This window comes from Microcebus murinus, chromosome X (genome assembly GCF_040939455.1).
Source record: "Microcebus murinus isolate Inina chromosome X, M.murinus_Inina_mat1.0, whole genome shotgun sequence".
Classification (NCBI taxonomy): domain Eukaryota; kingdom Metazoa; phylum Chordata; class Mammalia; order Primates; family Cheirogaleidae; genus Microcebus; species Microcebus murinus.
In genome coordinates, this window is record NC_134136.1 from 98,389,341 (window position 1) to 98,396,118 (window position 6,778).

The 6,778-nt window shown below is 36.2% G+C and overlaps 1 pseudogene; it reads left to right on the plus strand.

Annotated features, from left to right (window-relative positions):
• The first annotated feature begins 5,192 nt into the window (after window positions 1-5,192).
• Window positions 5,193-6,221, plus strand: LOC105882323 (outer mitochondrial transmembrane helix translocase pseudogene; annotated as a pseudogene).
• The last annotated feature ends 557 nt before the right edge of the window (window positions 6,222-6,778 follow it).

Consider the following 6,778-nt stretch of genomic DNA (forward strand, 5'->3'; position numbering starts at 1 on the left):
TAACAAATATAAAGATTGCTTTTAAAATGGCAATGTACATGGTAGAGTGATAAGTTTTTGAAAGCAGAACTCAAAATTGTATCTATGCTCTGATTTGCCATCTGTTACAAAATATGTATGAATATAGACAAAAATTGAAAAAGGACATTTGATGCTTGAGCACTGTGGGATTATGAGTACTATTTATTAACAGGATCACCTAATAACGCTAAGAATGAATAGTCAACAGTATGTCATCTCTGAATTTCAGTGTTACCACAACATCAATTCCTTTATTTCAGTTAGTAAACCAATTAAAAAATAAGACAAAGAAACTGTAAAGAAATTTTTAGATTGCTATTTTGAAATCCTCTTTCATATCACAATTCCTAGAGGCCAAGAACTATATCATTCAATTTTTAATCCTCTATATAATCCAGCACAGTATCTTGTACATAGTAAGTGCTCCATAAATATTGTTGAATAAGAATAGGAACAGTTCCCCACTCCACTCAACAAAAGAATTTGCACAAAGTTGGACAAAACAAACAATCATATTAAAAAATAATTAATCTAAAGGGTCTGTCTTGAGTTGGATTCTTATATAAGCAAGATCCTGAGACAAGAATTCAAGTACAAGTAGTTTACTTAGGAGATGATTCCAGGAAGCTCTGCTAAGAGAGACTGGAAATAAGGCAAAGGAAAGAAGCCAATAAAGGGTATGTTATTGAGCAGGTTATTGCTGTGGGCAACTAAGGCTCAATCCTAACTGAGGACATCTGGGACTTACTATAAAACATGAATCAGAGTTATCTATCCTACCAAAGAGTGAGGAGGCTGCAGAATTTATCCACCAACTTCCCATCCCACATTAGGCTGAGCATAATCCTACCAGAAAAAACCCACAGGCAAGAAATAGTAAGTGTTCCCTATAAGAAGTTAACATTTGTGTTTTTAGGAATCAGCAGTATTAAGGGGCTATAAGGTAGAGGTGCTGACTGTGTCTGCCATAGGGTCTATGGTAGATACCAAACAGGCAACTCAGAGAGATCAGCCCAGTGGCAGAAGTAGAGTTCAAACTGATCCTTAAAGGAACAAGATGGATGAGAATCATAATCCCCCAGGGCTTCTGGAACATGGGAATTTACCAGCACCACACTTGGCACTTGATGGGTGCTCAGAAAATGTTAGTTTTAATCCTCTTCCTAGTCAGAAATGTGGAGAGCCTTAAAATTGCTCTTCTATAAGTATCCTAAAATTCTAAGTGACAGAATGGAGAAACCAGAGCATAAGCCAAATCTTGGGGCTGTTTGTGCATAAGGGATGCTCTAGGGATGAGAAGGAAACAAGGTTAGTGCGAGCAAATTTCTTTGTGGCATCATTATTATAAATTGATTTCTTTTTAAAGAAGCAAGCTTAGAGTTAACTTTTATTGATACATAATATTGATACATATTTATGGGATACATATAATATTTTGTTACATTCATAGGATATGTAATTATCAAGTCAGGGTATTTAGGATATCCATCACCTCATGTATTTATCATTTCTATGTGTTGAGAACATTTTAAGTCCTCTCTTCTAGCTATTTTGAAATATAAGATATATTGTTGTTAACTATAGTCACACTACTCTCTTATCACACATTAGATCTTATTCCTTTTATCTAACCATAACAGGTTCAATTCCAGTGAGGAGAGTAAGAAACTATGGCAGGCAGGAAGAATGGATGTGGGCTGTCCAGGACCTCAAATCCATCAAAATTCCATCAAAAGAGTTTAAAGAACTAGCTTGTGTGAAGTTTGGTTCTTTTCTATGTGAAGGAAAGGTGACCCTTGCCCACCAAGGATAAAGAATAAAGGGAAGGCTGAGGGTGGAGGTGAGGGGAGGTTACAACATGATCCTTAGTTCCTACTGCTAAGAAGCTTAGAAAGTATCTCCTGCCATCATCCCAGCCACACACATTAGAACCAATAGGCAGAAGTGGGTTGACGTGCAGTACTAGGGCCATCTTCTCCAAAGCTTTGACTACCCAGTAACTGATGTAAGGATTAGCTCTGCAAGGAGACCAAACCACAGTTTGGTCTTTATGGTAATCAGATCCACTTTATGGTAATCAGCACCACTTTATGGTACCACTTTATGGTAATTAGATCCTTGATGCCTCAACAGTAATTCTGGGGTTCATGCAGTCTGGGGTAGCAGGAGAAAAAGAATGTAGGCTGCAGTGAGTCAGGATTCTAGGGGAAAACACTGAGTGAGAAAGCTGTGAGGGCCTTCTTAATAACTGGCTTCCTGAGCTGCAACTGGAAATCAGAGCCCTCTGGTAATGGATCTTGAGTTTTGCATATCCCAGAGAACAGCTGTTAAATGATTTTTTTTTTTCCTCTCAGAGACGAACACAAACATTTCAGGGACCCAGAAGAGTACATTATGTTCTCCATAATTCTCAGTGACTCCTGCTAATTTTCACTTGCGATGTAATAGGAAGAGCCCTGGACATATTATCAGGCTGTGCTTACACCCTGTTTCAGTGGTGCTTCTCCGTTCTAGCTGTACCACTACAGGCAAGTTAGTTCCTGATAAAATGGTGTTAACACAAAGTTCAATAATAAATACTAACTTGGCCCCCATTATATGTCATGCACTTCTCTAGCTGCTCATTCTAGATTCACCATATCTGTGTTGGGTAGATGCTAATACTATTACCCTTTATACTGAAGGAAACCAAAATATTTCACCCCAAGATACATTTCCTTGATGTAGTTCAAGCATTTCATTTCAAGAACATGAAACTATTTGTTAATTTTAAAGTTAACTAACCTTTTAATGACTTGGTTTTATCTGCTTTTTGTTGGAAAACATTTGAATATTTCATTGCAGCATGGAGGTCCACAGTTTCAGCTGATCTTCTAAATGGGTATCAGTCATTTGTGACCTTAAAGCCATCTTGATCTGGGTTACGTAGGCGAATGCAAATTCTCAGCAGTAAGTGGTTGAAAAGCAAGAAAGCATTTTTTTTTTTTTTAGTTTGAGAGTTTTTAAGTTTTTAATTTTTCTTTTCTTTCTTTCTTTTTTTTTTTTCTTTTTTTGGTTTTGGTTTTAATTCTTTTTTTTTTTTCATTTCTCTTGTTTTTTTTGTATATTTTTTTTTCATAATTGCAAGGCTGTGGAAACAGCCCAAGTGCCCATCAATCCAAGAATGGATTAATAAAATGTGGTATATGTATACCATGGAGTACTATTCAGTTCTAAGAAACAATGTTGATATAGCACATCTTATATTTTCCTGGTTAGAGCTGGAACCCATACTACTAAGTGAAGTATCCCAAGAATGGAAAAACAAGCACCAGATATATTCTCCAGCAAACTGGTATTAACTGAGTAGCACCTAAGTGGACACATAGGTGCTACAGTAATAGGGTATTGGGCAGGTGGGAGGGGGGAGGGGGGCGGGTATATACATACATAATGAGTGAGATGTGCACCATCTGGGGGATGGTCATGATGGAGACTCAGACTTTTGGGGGGAGGGGGGAAATGGGCATTTATTGAAACCTTAAAATCTGTACCCCCATAATATGCCAAAATAAAAAAAAAAAAAGAAAGCATTTTTGAGGGCTGTTGCCAAAGGTGTGGGTATTCTACTGTATTTTTTCATATTTCAACTGGATCTTTTTTAGCATCAAACAATGACTTTAAAATGTCATCTACCGAGAGCTCAACCAATTCCATTTGTAGTTCTTTAGGTGCCTTAGTGATATCAACTAGGTGAGGCTGAAATGCTAATTTGAGTGTGATGTCATGATTCTCAAAGTCAGTGAACCTTTCACTGTATTCTCTAATAGGTCTACAACAGCTGCATATTCTTCAAATGATTCACATATATCATCCTGCTCATCAATGACCTTTGCAAACTGAGGAAAATATTCATCCAAAATTTCCTTTTGAAGAAGAAGTGGTTTGAAAAAAGATAGCTTTGTTTCAAATGCTTGGATTTTTTGCCATATATCATATATAGACTTAGTTTTACCTTGCAAAGAAATATTCAAGTCATTTTGATTTGACATATCATACAAAAATACTGTATTCCTATAGATCTTACAATAATTCACATTGCTGATTCTGTTCTTCATAAAATTTAACTATCTGTTCTCACAGGGATAAAATTTTAGCTAATACCTGTCCCTGTTATAGCCAATGCACTTTAGAATGATATAGCAAATCCACACTGAATATCTCATTGTTCAACTTCAGCATGTTACAAAACTGATGATGCCGTGTTGCATTTGCACGAATATAGTTAACAATACTTCTAACTTGTTGCAAAGTGTCACTTGAAATAGTACCTATAGCACACAGATTTTGCTGATGCACAATACAATGAAAAGGAAATGAAAGCATCTGGATCTGTTAATACTGTTTTTTTATCTGTGCAATAAACCCTTCATGTTTTCCTGTCATGGAAGGTGCACCATCTATACATACACTCACTAAATTTACCAAATTCAGTCCAACTTCATGACATTTATCATGAAAGTTGCTAAAGACATCTATTACCCATGGTCTGCTTATAAGAGTGCCCAAAGTAAGTAACTCTTCATAGCAAAGAAAATCTTCTGTTATGACCTGAATGAAGTATAAAACCTGCACTGAGTTAGTAGTATCAGTTGATTCATCCAAAGTGATCGAATAATATACATACATTTTCCTTTTGAAGTATTGCATGAAATTGTTCTATTAAATTGAAAGCTAATTCATGCTGCTGATCAGTTATGCCACTTCTTGAAAGAGGCAGTTGTTTGTACTTTGAAATGGGGTCTAAGCATACTACAACTTCAACAACGCATTCTTTCACAATTTCTACAACACTAAAAGGCTTCCCTTTTTTTCCTGAGACTATAAGCTACTTTATAAGTTGCTTCAGTGGCATTATTTCCAGGCCTTACTAATGCTTTAAAAAATTGTCTTTGCTTTTGTTTTTCATCTTTTAATTTCTGTAATACAATCTTTTGTGCCTCTCCCTCTAATTAAAAATATTTGTGGTCCTTATGAGTGTTATAATGCTGATGAGCATTGAATTTCTTTAATGTTGATGTTGCAGTATCTCAAAGCAAGCAAATCATCTTACCTTTAGCAGAAACAAGATAATATTGCAGGTGTAAGGCTGGCTGAGTGCTTTTGTTCTCGCTGTTTCTGCCCTCCGGTTAACAATCGAGATGGTACATGCTGAAGCCTTTTCTCATTCCTTAAGTTGGAATGAAGTTGTTGGTTTAATTTTCTGTTTGACAATATTTGGTGCAGTAACATACTTTACTATCAAATGGATGGTAGATGCAATGGATCCAACCAGAAAACAAAAAGTAGAAGCAGGCAGAAAAACTACTGAAGCAAATTGGTGTGAAAAATGTGAGGCTCTCAGAACATGAAATGAGTATTGCTGCTCATCTAGTAGACCCTTGTAATATGCACGTTACTTGGAATGATATAGCAGATTTATATGATGCCATTACAGTTCTGAAAGACACAGTCATCTTACCCATCAAAAAGAAGCATTTGTTTGAGGATTCCAGGCTTCTGCAGCCTCCAAAAGGTATTCTTCTCTACAGGCCTCCAGGCTGTGGTAAAACATTGACTGCCAAGGCTACAGCCAAATAAGCAGGCTGTTGATTTATTAATCTTCAACCTTCAACAATGACCAATAAGTGGTACAGAGAATCTCAAAAATTGGCAGCTTCTGTTTTCTCTCTTGCCATAAAGCTACAGCCTTCCAACATCTTTATAGATGAAATGGACTCCTTTCTATGAAACCATTCAAGTTCTGAGCATGAAGCTACAGCCATGATGAAAGCTTAGTTTATGAGTCTCTTGGATGAATTGGATAGTGATCACAGCTGCCAGGTCATACTAATGAGAGCTATTAATCGTCCTCAGGACCTTGACTCAGCTATAATGAGAACATTGCCTACAAGATTTCATATCAACCAGCCTGCTTTAAAACAAAACAATCCTGAAACTCATCTTGAAAAATGAAAATGTGGATAGGCATGTAGACCTGCTAGAAGTTGTCCAGGAAACTGATGGGTTTTCAGGAAGTGACCTAAAAGAGATGTATTGAGATACTACCCTTCTCAGCCATGATGAAGATGAAACAGAGCATGCATAGGGCAATTAAAAAGATAAAGAAATCAAAGGATGCAGCATTTCAGAATGTTTTAACACACGTCTGTTTAGATTAAGAGTAAAGATCATTTGTATAGTTCAGTGATCTAGTTTGATGTGCCTGCTTATCAGTTAGTGGAAACACAGTAGAAGGAGTGCTCTTTAAACTATGAGGTGGGGTTCAATGTTTATGGTTTTATACTCTGAATTCTAAGTTATTGAGATATAGTTGTTATACAAATGGTATTATTACTTGTCAAAAATCATGAGGAGGAACAATTTAATCCAGCCTGGTTTGACCTCTTTAGCCATATGTTGTTGCAGCCTTATAGAATCTAAGCTGGTCTTAAAGTAATAAATGGTTTATTGGGTTATTAGTGAGAAATAGGGATGTGGTATGGTGCCGGTTCTTAGACATGTGAGTGTGTGTTTGTGTGGGTGTATTAAATGTATATATTCACATATTTTATATTAACATTCTGTAGATATGTTTGAATACAGAAACTTTTTTTACCCTAACTACTGAATCCAAAGTACCAAACAGTATATAGCAAAACTAAGATTTAATTAAGGTTGTGTATAAAAGGTACAGTGATTCAGACATTTCCAGTTGTCATTTGTGTTAGCCTTTATT